Source organism: Ursus maritimus, unplaced genomic scaffold, assembly GCF_017311325.1.
Source record: "Ursus maritimus isolate PB19 unplaced genomic scaffold, ASM1731132v1 scaffold_3, whole genome shotgun sequence".
NCBI classification, from domain to species: domain Eukaryota; kingdom Metazoa; phylum Chordata; class Mammalia; order Carnivora; family Ursidae; genus Ursus; species Ursus maritimus.
The window spans coordinates 48,736,639-48,756,149 of NW_024425563.1; the positions used below are offsets into that span (position 1 = coordinate 48,736,639).

The 19,511-nt window shown below is 44.5% G+C and overlaps 1 long non-coding RNA gene across 1 annotated transcript; it reads right to left on the bottom strand.

The window, feature by feature from the left end:
• Positions 1–684: 684 nt before the first annotated feature.
• On the bottom strand, positions 685–5,814 carry LOC103658909. Its single transcript, XR_567338.2, has 3 exons — positions 5,429–5,814; positions 1,504–1,658; positions 685–898 (listed from the first exon to the last, which is right to left on the bottom strand). It is a non-coding gene; the product is annotated as an uncharacterized LOC103658909 (long non-coding RNA).
• Between the last annotated feature and the right edge of the window lie 13,697 nt (positions 5,815–19,511).

Consider the following 19,511-nt stretch of genomic DNA (forward strand, 5'->3'; position numbering starts at 1 on the left):
GTCTCATTCATGGTGTCTGACAAAGTCCCCCGTCTCTATATACACGAGCATTAGCCTCCTCTGTGAAATTTGAGCCCTGCATATGTTTAATTAGATGTGATTTCTGGAGATAAAGAAGAATGATTAAATTATCCAGACTCCAGAAAAACAAAAGATCCTTATTTCAGCCATCCATCAGGCCTCGACATCTAGAGTATTACATGCTATAACTCAAATGAAAATATTTCACCTAAAAGTACAGTGCCCCTGTCCATGATATCATTAAAGGAAATCATTAAGCATTTATGCAGCACTTTGTGCCGGAAAAGTGCTTTACGGTTATTTTTATTGCCCACCAAAACCCTCTGAGGCAAGTCCTTCTCTCCATCTTAAAACCAACGCAGAGAAGAGATTAAATTACTTAGGGTCTTGGAGAAAATAAATGACTGTATCAGAATAAGACCTTTGAGCGCCAAAGTCAGCTGTTTTATTTGATCCACTGAACCATTAGGTTAGAAGTTTATTCACTGTGTAAAGCGTTATCCGATTTGGGATTGACTCATTTTTCTTGGACACCTAGGTCACTGGTGGTGTAGACTGGGTACAAAAGCTACTTATTTACAGTCACTTACACTCCTCACGAGCATCTCTGAAGAGCACCGAGTTCCTGACGAAATGTAATTAAAAAGGAAAAAAATCAATGTATTTTAAAAGATTGGCTTTATTGTACTAAATAATAAATAACCATTGCCATCTGTGGCTTAGCCCTCAGACTATGGTTTGCATTCCAGGGGGCAGGGCTCTCCTCCATCCAGAGACTCAGGGATCCAAGCACCTTCCATGTCAGTGTGTGTCCAGGCCGCAGTGAAGCAGGAAGTAGGTGAAGGTGAGGTGGGACTCGTTTCTGTGCTGAAGCATCCTGGGTCACAGTGATGGACACACTGTCAGCCCTTCTGCTTATAAGGCTTTTGGCCACAGGTAGTCACATGGCCCCAGGGACCAAACTGTCAGAGGCTGGAAACATCAGCAAATGCATGGGCCATTTGGACAGCCCTATTGCCTCTTCTCCTGGCTGATTTTGGTTTGACTTAAATTCTCTCTATTGAACTTTGAATTCAAAATGTTAATGATAACATTTAGTCAACTTTTGCCTGAAATAGGTGCCATACTACCCTTGCCATCTCTCTTTTATGGCCTCACATCTCCTGAGGCTGTGTTATTTTCAAAGTCCCTTCACAGACTTCATCTCATCTGATTGCAACAGAAAGAGAATTTCTGGTGGTCAGAGGGACTGCCATACTTCCTTTTCATTTCCTCCAGTCCCACACCTGTGGGACCTGTGAAGCAAGGTCTACGGTTTAAGGAGAGTATGTCCTGTTCGCTCAGCCCGTGGAACTGGTCTACCACACAGGATTAGAGTCTGAGGAAATATTAATTTTACACCTGGAACTAGGTCTTGGTGGACTGCCACCTCATCTCTTGCTCATGGTTAGCGACGTCAGTATACGCTCGGCGCCATCTTACCTGTGTTTGTGGAAGCTGAGAAGATTGGAGGCTGGAAGGTGGTGGGTGGCATGGGACCGGCACAGCTGAGTCTGGGAGCCAAGGTAAAGCCCTACTGCTCCCCAAACTCCAGAACCACGTGCTGGGCTCTGTTCACACCCTTATCTAGAGTCTTCCTTTCAGGGATTAAGAAGAGAGTTAGGAGAGGATTCTAAAAATAAAAGGGCACTAAAATGAAAACAAAATGTGAAATGGCATGGAAAGAAAGAAGTAGTTGAAAGTTCTGGATTATGGAACAATTCCCTTTGGTGGTGGCGAGGGCCAACTTAGATTTCAACTTGTCCTTCTCATATATTTTCTTAAAATGTTATTGCCAGTAAAGCAGATCGATCCCCTGGACCGGTTTCTGAAGAAGGCCAAAAATGAATTTGTTTACAGATTGACTGGTCAGTGCTCTGACTTTAGCCTCCAGGTCTTCAACTAATGCTGGCAACTTTGACCTAATTTTGGGAGGCGATTATATTTGGCTGGGTTGCTCAGCTCTTTCTCAGAACCTCTTCTCAGGACACTTGCCAAATGCTCTTTTTGTAACTGTGTTGTAAAGTCTGAGGAAAGTTGTCTTGGGTCATTGCCCAGGACCTAATGCCCCAATTGTAGACATACATGGTTGCAGTCTTTATGTTCCATGAGGGCTGAAGCCAGACATCAGCAGCCTTCCCTCACAGCTCTTCAAAGCTAGAAAGGCTCTCTGAACTCCAGCAGTTGCCTGACGGGAAGCAAAGAATGTTTACCTCACTATATGGTAGCAAGTCCTTTGTCCAGCACGGTCCTTCTCACTGGCTTTAAAACCAGGGTTCTCTTTCATAGATCACAGATTTCAAGCTTGATGTGCTGGAAAGGCTGGTATAGCTCCCTTCCCCACTATTCTGTCCTCTGACTGGAATACTTGGGGTGGCTTTCTGTTTCTTACGATCACACATGTCCTAACTGAGCCTTTGGAAATTGGAACGTCTCTAGAGTTGACACTGAAATGTAATCACATCTCACCTCTCCAAAATGTGACTATGATGCTGTTGCCTTCAGAACATTCGTATTTCTTTTGAAATCATAATGATTATACCAAAACCCAACCTCTTTTTTAGCTTTGTTTTTTTTTTTTTAAGTGGCATTTAATCAGAAAGGAACTATATATTTAGAAACGAGGGAAGAAGGTGACTCGGAGGAGTTGGGTGAGGGAAAAATGAGGAAAGAATAAAACTGTCCACATTAGCTTTTGCTGCTGGGTTGTGAGCTATTCTTATCCTGTCAGCACAATTAATGAGGGAAAAATAGTCCCCAGCAGCAATGTGGCTGGAGGCACTGATCTGCCCTCCCTGCCCCTCACGCCAAGAGAGACAAGGTCTAGAGCAAGTTTCCCCAGTGGGAGTTACTGGGAAAGTGACTTCTTGGCCCGGATAAAACTTTCTGTCTTTGTCAACCTCAGGGGCAACTTGATTTAGGGCCAAGAGCGTTCATAGAGCTGCAAATGCAAGGGAAGAATCTCTCTCCTCGAATTGTTGACAGTGTAGACAGGGAGGAAATACTGACACACTAGAAATGATGAAAGGAGTTTACAAAGCAATGGACAATCCAGAGCTGGCCTGGGGGATTCACAGGGAAGTATCTAGAAAAAAGAAAGCTTTCACCCTAGGGGAGCTGGGAAAGACTTCTGGAGAAAGGGGATTCTGGGCAAATCTCAAGGGATAAGCAGCTAGAGATCAATGGGGAGAAGAGGGAAAGAATGTAGATGGCGGAACACATGTTGGAATGATGGGAGCAGAGTGACCTGATTAGGGGGAAGGCTTCGTACTGAGTTCTGTCCGTTAAGACTGAAAATTTTCTTGAGTTTCTGCCATCTCCACCTAAGGACCACGGACACCTGAATCCACCTTCCATAAAAGTGTGAACTATTAATTTAGTCTGCGTGATCCAAGACAATAGCCAGCTTTATTTTGTACATTACAGTTAGGCTCATCAGAGATTTCAGAAACTGCATAATTTTTTGTGTGTGAGCCCAGAAAGAAATGTGACAAAATATCCTAATAAGAAAGTCACCTTCTCTCTCTCTTTTAAAAGATTTTTTAAATTTATTTGAGTGAGAGAGAGAGAGCACGAGCAGGGGGAGGGGCAGAGGGAAAGGGAAAAGGAGACTCCCCGCTGAGCAGAGAGCCAAACCCCTAGGGCTCAAACCCAGGACCTTGGGGTCATGATCTGAACGGAAGGCAGACGCTTAACTGACTGAGCCACCCAGGCACTCCCACTTCTCTTATTTTTTAAAAGAAAACTTTAAACCAACATTTCCATACGTTTCATTTTTTTGTTTATAATTTGCATATGCAATTCCTAATTTTTCTTAGGGACTAGTAGCAATGGGTAGTAATAATAAATTACAGTAATAAGAAAACCTTACATTTTACATTTACAGGGCATTTTCATATCTATTGTCTCATTTGTCTCATTACCATTCCAAATGTTTATCCTTCCTGCAAAGGGTTTTCCACAAAGTCACAGAGCTGACTAATGGAAGACCCAAAATTCAAGCCCAGGTCTCTGACTACCAGTCTATCACCCTCCCCACCACTGGGCCACACCACCTGTGCCAACAGCAGAAGTATCTATTATACTGGCTAAGATGAAAACCAGCAGTTCTCCATGTGGATGAGAACCTGGCAAGCCAAGGATTCTCAGTCGCTACTGGTGGGAGCATTAATTGATAGGCATCTTTTAGAAAAAGCAGTTTAGGGACGCCTGGGTAGCGCAGTCGTTAAGCGTCTGCCTTTGGCTCAGGGCGTGATCCCGGCGTTCCGGGATCGAGTCCCACATCGGGGTCCTCCACTAGGAGCCTGCTTCTTCCTCTCCCACTCCCCCTGCTTGTGTTCCCTCTCTCGCTGGCTGTCTCTCTGTCACATAAATAAATAAAATCTTAAAAAGAAAAGAAAAAGCAGTTTGGCAAAATGTATTAAGAAACTTAACACTATTCCTGGGGCGACTGGGTGGCTCTGTCATTAAGTGTCTGCCTTCGGCTTAGGGCATGATCCCAGGGTTCTGGGATCAAGCCCCACATTAGGCTCCCTGCTCTGCTGGGAGCCTGCTTCTTCCTCTCCCACTCCCCCTGCTTGTGTTCCCTCTCTCGCTGGCTGTCTCTCTCTCTCTGTCAAATAAACATATAAAATCTTAAAAAAAAAAAAAAAGAAAAAAGAAACTTAACACTATTCCTATACTTTGGCCCAGTAGTTTTACTTCTAGAATCTACTGTAAGTGATTACTGAGAGTTGTGGCCAAGGACTTACATAGAAATGAGTTTACCAGAATGCTACTTATAGTATCCAACAATAGGAAATTAGTTAAGTACATTCTAATGATGCAATATTATCAAAGTCATTAAGAATCTCATTTTTGAAGATTATTGCTAAAAAATATTGAGAAGATACTTATAAGATCAAATGAAAAATATCAGCATGCAGATAGTGTAACTGGCAGAGAGAGAGAGAGAAAAAAAGAAATACATCAAAATGTTAGCAATGCTTAAGTGTGGGTGATCAGATGACACATATTTTTAAATTTTATACCCATTTCCCATGTTTCCCATAGAGAGGATGTAGTAATTTTATACTTAGAAAAAGATTATATTTAAAATTTGTAAAATGGTAGAAACAGTGGATTATACCCTAAAAATAAGGAGTCATTAAGGGTTTTAAGATCATCATTTTACCTAGACTGGTCTATAAACTGCATGTCTCATGTTCAGGGGAAAAAAAAACAAAAACAAAAACAAATAAAAGCAGTGCTAACTTGTTACATTTCCAAGGAGAAAAGTCAGGATTCGTAAGATGAAAACCACAATTGCAATGGAGCGTGTGGCAAATATTTAAAGCTAGAAAAGTTGGGCTCTAAATAGTTGACTCACTTCCCCCGTCTAGGCAAGTTGTACTCAGCACGTCGGAGCCGGGCTCTAGGCAGCCTTTGTGCAAGCCGTTCTTCACGGTTCTTCCACCGAGTGGCCATCTGACTTCTTCAGAACTTCACTGTCTTTGGCCCTGGCGATAAAGAGGAACACACTCATCAGGGAGCAAGAGAAATCGCAAGCAGAAAGAGCAGAGAGATTCTGGAACTTTCTAGGTGGGAGAACAGGCGGGAAAAGCAGCCCCAGCATTCAGGGTTAACACTTTGCTCTTTGAGGAGCCTTCAGTCCTTGGAGGGCTTCCAGTCTGAACTCGCAGAGTTCATCAACAGGAAAACAAATAGCTGGCATGCTCTGTATTTACTCTGCCTTTCTCAAGGTTGCAACATAAATTTCCCAACTTTGCAAGCTGTTAAAGCCGAGGAGACATTTTGGGAGCTCAGGGCCTTTCCTCCAGTCTGTGTGACCCACGTGTGGCCCCGTTTGGGGGAAATCTAGGTAGCAGCCCTCTGGGTGCCGGGGGAAGACAGTGACGGCACTGTGGACTCTCCCAGAGCAGACAGTGGGGGCGGGAGGGGGGCGGAACGAGGGCCAGAAAACCTGAATTCTGCAAATGAGAGCTGCCCGGCTGCCTTGGAAAAAATCCACTTAGGCCACAGGAGCAAAAGCTCCGAGACCTTCTCTCTGGGGGAATTTATAGCCGGCTTGCCATGCAAAATACCCAATGGTGTTTTAGTAAAGTGGTGTCCCAATTGTAATATAGCGAGATCAGTTCTGGAAGCAACCTTCTTCAACACCATGGGAATATTTGTGTTCTCATTTTGCACAGTTCCAATTAGCAGAGAAGCTAATGCTGGAAACCGCCACATATAATCCAGAAAAAACTGTCAACGTAACATTATAAAAATTGAATATGTGTCAGAAATGGATTTAGATTCTTTAGGTTAATATTATTTTTGCTATTAGGTAATGAACTGACATTAATTTACTTGAGCTGTGTGATTAGGTTAATTTACTCCAGAATAATCTTGCATTTTAAAAATTAAAAATGGTAGCCATATCTTCTCATTATCAATCAAAGTAGCATCAGCACCCCAGCAACACCGCCATCTTGTACTCAGTTGTGCTCTTACAGTCACATAAGTACTAAAAATGACAAGTTACCATGCTCAGATAGATCTTCTGTTTAAGTACCTACTAATAACCGTCCATTTGTGAATGGTTAAACTTAATCAATTCTTTTTCCTATAAGCAGGATACCCCTTTTCATAAATAGAAATCTACAAACAATATTAGAGCAGTTTGAATCTTATATCTGGGAATGCTACCGCATGGAAAACGAAAGAGGCTCTCACACACAGAAGAAAGCTAAACAGTTTATCCTTTTTTGACCTTCGCAAATATAAATGCTCTATCTACGGCTCTATAAATTGTTTGAACCCTTTAATGACTCAAATGTGCTGATAATGTTCCTGCACTTGCTGAAACTATGGTGCTGTTAATATTTTGAAAATTACTTTAATTAACCTTATTTCATCTGGTAGTAGTTACAGAACACTTTTATATATTTTAAGTATGCATTAATTTGTATCGTCATTAACCTTGGATTTTGCCCTTGGTAATTACGATAATTTGTAAGTTGGGTTGAGCCAGGTGCCAGCGCCTGAGAGCCATACATATTGTGGGTCCTGTCACTAGCTCGAGTAGTCAGATTCTTCCGTTTACAAGGGGCCGAAGAAGAACTTGGAAGGGTAGAAGTGGAGGGGGCATGGTCCAGCAGAAAACTCCCAGGGATGGATTTTATGCAGCCAGCGAGCGTGATGGAGAAGGAGGGATTCTTCTGAATGGCCACGCCTGAGTTGGGCACCCACCCCACCCACTCCAAGTCCTCCTCCTACAATGAGAGAGGGAGGAACCCGTCACAGATGAAGGGGGTGGGAGGGGACACCCCCAAACAGAGCCCACCGTAACAGTTAATCTGATTTATTTTAAATTTTTATATTTTAATAGTAAGAGCATGTACTCTGCCCCTTTCTTTTCTGACACATCCGGACAGTCAGTTACTGCCACTGTATGTAACCGAGTTTGGGATTTTCACATTTGTACCCCCAAATAGTCACAACTCTCAAAAACCCAGGTTTTAACCCCCACTGGCTTTCTGGAAACCTCAGTAGTATTCAATTCAACAAATGCCTGCCATGGGCCCTGTGAGGCCACAGGGAGGCTAAGGCCATGTTCTCTGCCCTCAGGGAGTTCAGGGAAGGACAGGTGCTGCAGTCAGCAGAGTAATTCCTGGGCCTACACATCGTTTCTCTGGAAGTGCCCTGCCAGGCCAGGAGGGAGGGGAATGAGTTCCAGCAGAGGGGACCCAGCTGTGATGACACCGCGGCAAACAGCACACCCCTTTCCTGATGTGGCTAAGGGTCCGTGTGATGAAAATTCACAGTTCCATCTTCCTCTGTATTAACATTACCTTCATTTTGAGCACCGAATGTTCAGTGACAGAAAATGATAGCCCATGAACCACTGAAGATACTCTTAATATCTTAGACTATTTTATAGATGTCAGAGAGACATCATTTGAAGAGTCACTGCTTTCAAAGAACAGAATGCCTTCTATTTATTCTCCTCATGCCCAACAGTTTTCAAGGTCTTGGTCTGCAGTCAGCCCTGCTCTGGGTGGAAGGTGCTTATTATTCCCTTGCAGACTGCAGAGGGCTCAGGGGAGGTTAGGACATGCCAGGCTAGAGGCATTGAAAGACCCCCCCCCCCCAGTACAGTTTACGTCTCACACTGCTGCCATGGTTGGGAGGGGTGTATTCGTCTATAGGTGCCCAGCAGGTGGAGGAAAGGTGTTATATGAAAAGGAGAACTCCTGGGTGGGTGAGAGTTTGGGGCCAGTCTTTCCTGCTCCTACATAGAAGGATGAGTAGTGAGGGTCAGAGGCTGCAGTGGGTGAGGAATTATGACTTTCTCAGATCAGGATAAGGTCTTAGAGATCACTTGGTTCTATGCCCTTCTTTTATGAATGAGCAGGAAGATGGTGACAAATTCATTATCACAAAACTAGAGCAAGGCCCCAGGGCCCCCGGGTGGTTGAATGGAAGTCTTCACTGATGCCATCATCTTTCCTTGCACACCCTGTGTTGAAGGCTAACTATGTCACAAGCTACCCAAATCACAGTGACTCAACACAATAGAAGTTATATCTTGCTTGTGGATCCAATTCAATGTCAGTGTCAGGTGGGCACCTTCCATGTGGTGATTCAGGGATCCAAGCATCTTTTGTTCTGTGGTTCTTCCATTCCTGGCAGCTTAGAAGTTAGTTGTTGAACTGAGACAGGCAGAGAGGGAGAGTGAAAGATGGTGAAGGAGATCGGCAGGCCTGGAAGTGGGGTCCCTCACTTCTACCCATATTCCCCTGTCTGGAAGCCGCTCACAAGGCCGTATCTTACTGCAAGGGAGGCTGCGATATGTAGGCCAGCTGTGTGCAAAGCAAAGAAATAAATGGATTTGTGTAAGCGCACGGCAGTGTCATTTTCAGTCTTTGGGAGGTTTATATTAGGTAGCAGAGGACACATGACCTTGGGAGGTGAACAGACTTGGGTTTGGATACTGGTTTTGTGGCCTTGGGCGCAAGTCTCAGTTTGCTCAGCTGGGACAACGGGGGTATTCTGTGGGGTCACTGTGAGCATTAAATGAGATAAGGAGTGTAACATGTCTGTGTCCCAGAATTCTCACCTTGTTTTTACAAGCCATTGGGACTCGACGGAGCAGGGAAGAGGAGGAAACAGGCAGACTTCTTGTTTCCCATTTTGACCAAGCCCGGGATGGTCAGAGCTGCCAAGCAGGGCCCAGCTGACTCCAGAAAACATGCTCCACTAGACGCCAAGAGCGGGGGCACTTTCCTTGGTCTCTTACTGAATTTCAAAAATACTGTAATTCATTCTAATCCACATGGGACTTTGAAAGGAAAAAAATCCAGAAAACCACAAGCATCCATTTCATTTGATTAATAAAAATTCAGTCACTTTGCATGCAGTTCCAGAAAGAGAGTTTTAATCCCTCATGCTCCATCTGAGACCGTCACACAGAGAAAGCAGTGATTTTATTATTTTCTTGTGAAAAAAGTGTGTTTCTGGAAAGCAGTGACAAGAAAAATGATCTAAATGAAAATGTCCCCTTTCACTTAGGAGTTTTGTTCCTCTAAGACTAAATCTGGCTCACAGGAGTGAAAAGAATGGCCTTCTCATGGTGATTAAGACCCTGAGGGATGGGACGCGGCTCCCGGCTCCTGGCGTGCCCAGGGAGGGGCGCATTAAGGGCCTCAATAAACATTTGCTGATACTGAATCAGTAAGTGAGTAAAGATAGTTACAGAGGTAATAACAATAAAAAAATCCTTTGCCTGAAACATCAAGATTTTGTGGGGGGAGATCCCCTGCATCTTAGTTATGGATTCTCTGAATGGTTTCTTCTTCAATTGTAAAGCTAACAATAAAACGTACACACACACACACACACACACACACACACACCCAGAGAGACATTTCACAGAGAGGTAAAACAAAAAGGAAGGTTGATTGTATCTTTTTTTAGGACACTGTCCTTTAAAATAACCTTCCAAGCCCAGCTAGTTAAGATGAGTGGCAATAGCCTATTGAAAGTAATAAATAAAATGACGTCCGGGGCTCAGAAGGTTAACAGTTTTTTCAAGAAATTATTTTCCGAAGTCCAAGGGTAAAATGGCGCCTAAAATCGCGAAACGTGGTCCTAGAGTGCCCCCTGGTGTCTCTTTGGTGGAATTGTCAAAGCCTGTAATTGTGCCTCGCTAGAGCCGTTAGCATGATTCTTGATTTATTTATGAGTCTGGGACTTAGGGGGCCAGGCCTACTTGGAGGAGAAGAGGGGGATGCAGGAGGCTGGGAAAAAGTATTTCAGCCCTTTTTCAAATGGGTTACCACTACAATGTCAAAAATAATTAGTACATTAACCCTCATCTAAGATTTAAAAACTGGAACCATGTGTTATCTTGAAGAGAAGATCTTTCACCTGCAAAAAAAATTATTGGCTTTTTTTTTTTTTTATTTTTCAGAAGGCAGATTATTAAGCAGTTCCTTTTGCCCGTTAAAAGGTTCTTTGTAAATCAGTTGGACAGAGGACAGTTTTTAATTTCAGAGATTAATTATCACACTTAATAATTGAGCCATCCTTTATTTTTTTCTCAAGGCCTATTCGTTTAAATAAAAGCTAGTCTATGAAATGAGAATGAAGATTGTAGACCAAATTAAAATACTGTAAAAGTATTTTGTCATAAAAAATGTTGTTGAAATTTATTCCAGGAACACCTGGCTGGCTCAGTTGGTAGAGCATGCAACTCTTAATCTCAGGGTAGTGAGTTCGAGCCCCATGTTGGGCATACAGCTTAAAATTAAAAAAATATATATATATGTGTGTGTGTGTGTGTGTGTGTGTGTGTGTATCTTTAAAAATAAAGATATTTCTAGTCCTTGGAAAGGGAAACCAGTTAAATTACACATATTTGGTAAGTGAAAAATGGTGAATTTGAGGTTGTTAATGATCTATTGATGAATCTGGCTTAACTCTAAATGCTGCAGCCAAAATTGTGAAATGTAATGAACAAAGGAGTTTGAGTCTTCCAGCCCTCTCTGTGATGATGAAAGTCAGCTGAATTCAGCTTGCCCGTGTGTAATGTGTAGCCCCAGGTGCCCGCATTGCTTGACCCGGCGTAGTGGAGTCCCTGACCTCAAGGCTTTAGACCCAGGAGGGAGAAACGCTGGCGACACCGACCATTCCCAATCTATGGGGTGGATGCTGGGCTAGAGAGGGAGCACACAGGACAGGCCTCTACAGATGGAGGAATCAGAGACACTTCCCTGGAGGACATGACCCTGGAAGACAGGAATTGGCTAGATGGGAATAAGGGTCAAGGGCATGATAGGGACAGACATGGGCATGGGCAAAGGAGTCAGAGTGGCACTTCTGTCTAGGGAAGATGTGCGGGGCGGGAGGAGGAGGGATAAGCCTATAGAGGATCCCCGGTGTGCTATACTAAGCTAAGGAGTTTTATACCAAGAGTCCTGAGGGGCTCTGAAGGGTTTAGGCAGGAGACAGACGTGAGCAGCTTGGTAGCCCATTGAGCGTGGGTTGGAGGGGAACCAGCTGAGGCCGAAGACATGTTCGTTGGAATGAGTGCAGCATCTCTAGTTCTCTCCCCTGTGCGAACAGTCATCAGTGCTTATGGGGATCCTTGTAATCTGAAGAGGGAGTTCAGGGTGAAGAAAACGCAGGAGCTTTGAAGCTTGACTGTCCTCATTCAAACCCTGGCTTGGTCCCTGCCAACCTTGGGCAGGTTTCCTGATGTCTCTCAGCCTCAGTTTCTTTCACCAGTAAATTAGGCATAATACCCACTTGACAGGATCGGAGAATCCTGGTGTATGGAATGTGATTGGTCTAGGGGTTGGCACACTGCAGGTGCCCTGTAAATGGTACTTAAGTTTGGTTAAAGTGAAAGCGATTCACACCGTAAAGGCTCCAGACCAAGGAGGACCCTATGGGCATTCTCACAACTTCCCGTAACCATCCCATATAGTGTGCTTACGTAGGTCTATATAATCATGCAATTGGTGTCTGTTCCTTTTTCTGGCCTGTAAGCCCTCTGAGGGCAGGGGCTAACTAGGTCACCATGGTTCAGATGCATTACAGGTGCTAAAAATAACTGTCCACCCGAATCTGTCAGCACACAGCCCCAAATGCTGTGACGATGGGGAGCAACAGGGACTCTCATTCATTGCTGGTGGGGATGCAAAATGGCGCAGCCCATTGGAAAACAGGTTGGCCCTTTCTTACAAAACTAAACATACTCTTACCACACAATCCAGCCATTACCCTCCTTGGTGCTCACCCAAAGAAACTGAAAATGGGGTCTACACAAAAACCTACACACAGAGTTTTATAGCAGCTTTATTTATAATTGCCACAATTTGGAAGCAACCAAGAGGACAACCCAAACAATGGACTCTGATTCAGTGCTAAAAAAACATGAACTATCAAACCATGAAAAGACATGGAGAAACTTAAATGCGTGTTACTACGAGAAAAAGCCAATCTGAAAAGAAGACACACTGTATGAGTCCAACTAGATGACGTTCTGGCAAAGGCAAAACTGTGGAGGCAATAAAAAGATGAGTGCTTGCCAGGGATTTGGGGGGCACAGAGATGAATAGGATGAGCACAGAGGATTTGGGTGGCAGTGAAAATACTCTTTTATCATCATGATGTGTACATGTGATTAGATATTTGTCCAAATTCACAAAATGTACACCAAGAGTGGACCATAATGGAAACTGTGGACTTGGGGTGATAATAATGTGCCATTGTAGGTTCACTGATGGTATCGAATGTCCCTGTCTGGTGTGGGACATTGATAGTGGGGGGGGCTGTCTGGAGGAGGGGCACTATGGGACATCTCTGCGCCTTCCTCTCCATGTTGCTGTGAACCTAAAACTACTTTTTAAAGTCTAAAAAAATGGCCATCAAATGAAGGACAAAAAAGAATGTTTGGAGAGCCATCTTGCAGGGCAATGACAAAACTAAAGGATGGTAAAGGAATCCTCCATCTGGGGCAATATTTCCCAGAACCCTTTGATCCTGGGGCTGATAACTTGCTTTGGAAACTGCAGTCGAATAAGGGGCATCAGCAGCCTCACTGTGCTCAGGAGGGAGGACACAGCAGGAGCTGAGAGAGCTGGCTTCCTGGGCAGGAAGACCTGGATTGGAGATCCAATGTCGCCACACACTTCTCCGCCCCCCCCCCTTTTGCTCGTTAGCAGAATAAGGATAAGATGCTCTATTAGCAGAATCCTTCTGAGGATTAAACCAGAGAATCCATTAAAAAACCCATAACACACTCATACCTGTTATTATCGATTATCGAATTTACTGATACAAATATCTTTCAGATTGTGGTTCATTGCTCCGTAGTACCCACATTTACTCTCTGCAGTGAAGACAAGCTGTCTTGTGTTCAGGTTTAAGTGGTAAAAAGAAAATCTTAAAAGCAATAACTTCTTTTGCATCACCAAATTCACGTCATAACTTGTCAGAGTTTAGATGGAAGTTATAGTTCGTTGTGATTAGTTACTTCTCACCATGTGCTGTTTCCAGGTCTCACATGGCATTCTTTGAATATGGATATATGTATATATGTATATGTATTTCCATGAAATAAAGAAATTAATGTGTTTCTTTCTGCATAAATATATTTATTTTTATGCATACATGACAAGAAGGAGGGACGGAATTGTGGGGATCAAGTCCATGGTGTGTTTTGGAAACTTGAACCGATGTTTGGGTGGTCACAAAAATGGAGGGGCAATGAAAATATTCAACTGACAGAAGCAGGGCTGCTGGAGACTCCACACGCCTCAGGCAACACACACACACACACACACACACACACACACACAGCGACCTTCTGAAAGGCGGTGATTGGCAGGTGAAAATCCTGTGTATAATGATCTGAGTCTAGCTTTACGTTTACATGGGAAGGTTTGACGTGTTCAACTTTTATTCTTGGCATTCTAAATTTTCCACCGCGGAGATGAAGAGATCTTTGAACTTCATTTGTTCAGAGGCTTACTGGGAGTTTTTCTGCTGCATGGGACCAACAGCCCGAGTATCTGAGTCACTTAGTGTGCATGGGGGTTCCAGGCGCAGGGTCTGCGGGGGCTCTGGGTGAGGAGCAAGTGCCGGCTGCAGCATCATGTCTTTGTGCGCTCGTGCTGGAAAATTCCCTTGTGGACTGTATGTATTTTATCACAAATCACTTTCATTTCCCCTTGATATTACAGATGGGGCTTTATATTGTTTCCTTTGCTGTTGATGTTAAACTCATGTGTTTAGATAGGTTATGCTTGAATTTCATCTCTGGAGCAAAAAGGAAGGTATTACAGAAGATCTGTTACAAAAAGGGGCTGTAGGGTCGGGGGTAAAGGGTAAGGACCATGGATGGGGTAGAGAGGGTAAAAAGAGGTCAGCATCAGGTTGGAGCAGGGCCCCTGACTCAGACAGGAGCAGAGACCCTGGAGGAAAATACACCAAAAGCACATGTATGTATGTATTTATTTATTTATTTATTATTTAAAAGATTCTTATTTATTTGAGAGACAGTGAAAGCGAGAGAGAATATAGAAAGGAGAGGGAAAAGCAGACTGGCCACTGAGCAGAGAGCTGGATGTGGGGCTCGATCCCAGGACCCAGAGATCATGACCCGAGCCGAAGGCAGACGGTCAACCAACTGAGTCACCCAGGCGCCCCTAGACTAGAGCATATTCACATGAAAATGCTGCTGGGACTGACGTGTGTGTTAACCAGAAAGAAAGCATCATAAACATTCAAGCCAAGACGTCTTCTAATGAGCATCAGAGAGGAGTGAGAGCTCCTGACGTTTCCTGAACTTCCGCTGTGACTTTCAACCTTGGTTCCCACGCCTATAAAATAGTAGCTTCAACTTCTCAGGTGCCTTTCTTTGCTAAAATTCTATGAACCATCGACAGCAGCCATTCTTACAGTGAACTGGTCTCATTTTTCTTAGCTCCTGAGAGTGAACTTCATAAAAAGGCATGAGTTTTTTGAAGTTTTTAATTGTAATTCCAGTATAGTTCACACACAGTGTTGCATTAGTTTCCGGTACAATATAGTGATGCAACAATTGTATACGTTACCCAGCGCGCATCCTGAAAAGTTGTACAGGAAGGCACCAATTTTTCATATTGTTTTCCAGTAACATCTCAAAGACACTTTTAAAGATAAAGATCTGGCAGAAGGGGAAATAAAAATCTTCAGTTTCTACATACCACAGTTTTATGGAATTTTCACTTCGTGTAAAACCATGAAGCAGAATTTAATGAAAGCGTGAGTTCCGAATCTAGCTCTACCCATCGTCAGTTGGGTGACCTTACCCTGGTTGCCTGACTTCTCCTCCCTAAAGGGGAATACTAATTATCCCTAGTGCCTATATTAATAATAATCATCCCTAATAAGTACTTCTAATATTGTGAGGTTTAAATGAGATGATGCTTATAAAGCACTTACCATGCCACTCAGTTTTGCAGGATGAAAAAGCTCTAGCGATCTGTTGTGCAACAACGTGAATGTACTTAACACCACTGAACTGTACGCTTAAAAACGTTGAAGATGCTAAATTTTACATGTTTCTGACTACAATTTTTAAAAATTGGAGAGATACATGGTAGATATATGACATCTATCTCATGCCACATTCTAAGTGCTCGACACACATCCTGGACCTATTACTATACTACTTCCTTTTGTTTTCACGTGGGGCGCAGGCTGCTCGCACACTCGGTCCGCACACAAGCACCGAGCGCCTGTACGTACAACACCAGGCTAGGCTGGAGCCGGGCAGCAAGGAGCAATGCCACTCACTTCCAGAAGCTAAGGCTCAGGGCACCTGGCTGGCTTGGTAGGTAGAGTGTGGGACTCTTGATCTCAGGGTTGTAAGTTCAAGCCCCACCTTGGGTGTAGAGATTACTTTTTTTAAAAAAAGAAATTAATGTTAAAAAAAAAAAAAAGAAAAGAAACTAAGGCTCCAGAAGGGGAGACAGAGGAGTGAACGGCTGTCACTGAAGGTGTAAAGTACTCTGGCCCGAATGAGACTGGGAGGATATGGACACTCTGAGGAACAGCTCTGCACTCTCTGAGTGCCTATTGTGGGGGGACCCTGGGGTGAGGATGCAAATAAAGGGCAGGGAGGGTCAGCGAAGGCGTCTGGAAGGTTGGGGGACTTAGTCTCGGAGAACAAGAGGGAGCTGGCCGGGCAGAGAGGATGCTTCTGGAATCTCTGACTTCAGGCCTGGGGGAGGTCAGCACTGGTTCCACACGTGCTTACAACAGGGACAGATGCAAACCTATGCCTTCAACAGGGCCGCAAATGCCCCCAGGAGTGAAAAAACACAGCTTCATTTTGCTCAAGGGAGACCAAACTCCTAGAATTTAAAAACACCACTGTTTCTTCTGCGAGTGCCAGGGTTTATCCATCGCTGGGGGCGATGTGGCCCAGGCAGGAAGCGTGCTGTAGCCACTGCTCGCTCAGCCCCATGGGCCTGGCTTTCACACCGTCCAGAATCTAATCAGGACGGCATTTCCATCTCCTTGCAATTCACTGACCAAAGCCAGCACAGACAAGCTCCCGGCACCCGCCCGCCGCCCAGGCCGCCCTGAGATGAGGTGGTGTAGGAGGATGGCCCTCTTGGCCCCCACACGAGCACTGGGCTGAATCTCTATCTGAGCCTCATGACTCAACAAATCAGTTTGTGCATTTGCTTTATTGCAGGCTGGTGGTTATAATGAAATTAGTTCTAGTCCACATTATTGGTTCATAATTAGAATTACATGAGCAAAACAGATACAATCTCACCAAGCCTTCTACGTCGGAACAATTGAACTGACTGCACGAATTCCTCTCTCTCTGTCTCTCTCTTTTTTTTTTTTCACTCCCCCAGCTTCCTGTTCATGTTGTTTCCAAGCCCTTAAAAAAATAAGACCTATTTCAACTGGGTTTTCCTACTGTTCTTAGGCAGGGTGACTATATAATTTAGCATCCAAACTGGGACAGTCGTGAAGCTGAAAGAGAGGCCATTAGTAATTAGGCCAGGATGATAACACAAGCCAGAACGGCCCCAGGCAAGCTGCCATGGGTGGTTACCCTACTTTTATGGGGGCAAGCCACCCTCTCCAACAGCCGTGACCTAGTCTTGCCAGGCAATGGTATTTTCCTAATTGTTTTTTTTATGTTAATTTGGGGCAATCACCCTTATACATTAAAAATCCCTTGCTATATGGATGGCTACTGTACAATTTCAGAACAAATTCGAGAAATCAAAATGACAAGAAGCAATGAGAATAGTTACAAGCAGGTATACGAGATCGCTCTGGACTTTCCTTAACGTGACCACTGCCAAGGGGAAGGGGAAATCTGGGCTGGCGTCCTTTACTCCAAGCTTGTGACCTGGACCCACATTTGGAAGTGTACTTACCTTCCCTTGAGGCGTGGGTAACTTTGCACGAAGCAGTATTATAGTCCCTCTCCATTTCACAAAAGTCAGATTTGAGCAAATGAAACGTTCACCCTTTGGCTAAAAAATGGAATATACATCAGTAAATATGAGAATGTGTTTTCCTGGGAAACGGCCTTCATTTAGAAATAGCCAGGTGGCATCCAGAAATTCTGACCTCAACTGCAGGTTGAGTCAAGTGAAACTGACTATTTAGTATCCCTGCCTTCAAGGCTGCCACCAGCCATCCGTTATTCACCCTTGGCTAGCCAAGGCAGGCTTTTCCGTATTAGAGCATGAGACTTTCTGCTTTTGGTTTCTCCAGTGATCCTGAAACCCGTGAGCCTGGGGCAAAAAAATAAATAAATAAATAAAGCACCTTTGGATCCTTGAAGCAGCTGTGATTTCTCCAAGCACAAGGACAACATCTAAGATTACGCCCTGTCTACTGTCCTACCTGTCACCCAGGCTTGTGTGAAGTCCAGCTGCGGTAATAATACAGAGTACATGATGTCCTTTGCTAACTGGAAAGCACCTTAACAACATGAGTTATTATTCTCATTTCAGTGTTTTCTGGATGGAGTTGAGATATTTTGGCAGTTGTAGAGCTAACTGTAGCATATCCAGACCCATGTATGATAAATCATATTTTCACAGGCTTGCGCGCCCCTGAAACGTGTACATATTTCTCTGTCACGAGCAGCCTACACTTAGCAAGGTACGTAGGAGCCTCAAGTGAAGACGTAGATGGAATCCCACTGAGCTCTAGAGAACAAATGACTGCCAAGGAAAACAGAATGAAAAGGAAGAAAAAGAAAGAGAGAGAGAGAGAGAACTTGTGCTGGTTTCAACAGAGCAGTTGGCAGTGTATCCTAAACGGCCAGGGGCAACCACCCATATGACCAGCCAAAGGAAAATCTCGTTAGAACGAGGTCATAGTTTCCCTCCAAACAAGAAGATAGAAGGTGGCAGGGGAACTGGAATTGGACTGTCACCCTGCAGTGTGTGGGAGAGACCTGGTTTCTCTCCACCGTGTGACGGTCTCAGGCGCCCATGCTCACAGGGCCCGGCGTCAGTGCGGAGGGACAGCGAAAGCCCACAAACGAGACCCCTTCTGTAATGAGCAGAACACATCTTCATCAGTGTACGAATTATCTTTTATCAAGATTGTTCACTCTCCTATCTATTATAAACCTGTCTGTGGTGTGTGTGTGTGTGTGTGTGTGTGTGTGTGTGCTGTGTGTCTGTGGTGTATGCGGGGGGGTGTGTGCGTGCCCGTGTAGCAGTGGTTGCGTGCTGATGAGTGAGTGCACTTGTGTGCCCGTGTGTTCTCTAGCTCATCTGATGTGATTAAGGGAGAAAAGGGGCCGGGGTGGGGGGTGCCCGTTCTTTGTTTATTTTGCAGATAAATCTCGTCTCTAATCCGGATGCAGAGCGATGTCTCGTGCACAGGAGAGGAAGCCCATCCACCGCCCCGATGGCACCCGTATAAATCACGGGTTTTATTCCTCTGCCGGGAGGGGCATTACGGATCCGGGCGACGTTGTGGACTCTCATTGGGTGATGCTTCATTACTTGGCGGAAAATCCCCAGGGCCAAAACGTTATTTAAATGTGCTATGAAAATAAATGTGATTTATATGTGTGTCGTCTGCTGAGACGCTCTTCCCTGTCCCTGCAGGTGCTGTTGTGCATAAGGATTAGCGCCTCGATTTATCGCCAGCTCGAGCTGCACACAGGCTCCATGACAGGACGTTGTCTACCTCTCCAGAAGTTCCAGAAGGGAGACCGTGTTTCCTGAGTGGTGGGTTTTAGACATGCACTGGTGCGGTTGACTTTTATGGGCTGGGAACGTGTGCTTGCGCACGCGAGTGTGTGTGCGTGCATGTGTGTGCGTGTGTGGAGCCTGGACCGTGTTCGTTTGGAGCGTGCGGGGAGCAGGCGCTCTGTACTCAGATGCATCAATCTCCAATGGCAGCAGAATGGTGTTTCT